Source organism: Penaeus monodon, chromosome 19 (assembly GCF_015228065.2).
Source record: "Penaeus monodon isolate SGIC_2016 chromosome 19, NSTDA_Pmon_1, whole genome shotgun sequence".
NCBI classification, from domain to species: Eukaryota; Metazoa; Arthropoda; class Malacostraca; order Decapoda; family Penaeidae; genus Penaeus; species Penaeus monodon.
In genome coordinates, this window is record NC_051404.1 from 16,681,746 (window position 1) to 16,682,121 (window position 376).

Here is a 376-nt window from a genome sequence, read left to right on the forward strand (position 1 = left end):
GGGAAAAACACCAAAGGGGACGGGGAAAAATGGAGGGCTGTCCCCCTGATGCAAAAGCGGGCGGTGCCCAAAACCCCGCCATCAACCCGCCCCCTTTAAATTCCCTTACATTCTCCCCCCCACTTCCTTGCTCTTTTGCTTAAGAACGGGGGTACGTACAGGGAAAAGCAAATAAAGGGGCGTCTTAAAACAAATCTACTTGGGGCACAGACGAACATTTTCCGAATCACCTCCCCCCCCCCCATTTCTACAACTGACCAATGGGGTAGAAATACTGGGAAAAAATAGCAAAAAATCGTTTATTTTTTAAGGGGTTCTCACGGATATCGTAAACTTGGCTAAATTTTCGTGCTCGTAACACCGATGAGTCATAAAA

The 376-nt window shown here is 47.3% G+C and overlaps 1 protein-coding gene across 1 annotated transcript in view; it reads left to right on the forward strand.

The window, feature by feature from the left end:
- LOC119585102 (acetyl-coenzyme A synthetase, cytoplasmic-like) overlaps positions 1 to 376 on the forward strand; it is a gene marked incomplete in the record, with an annotated part of 90,055 nt that overhangs the window by 23,476 nt on the left and 66,203 nt on the right.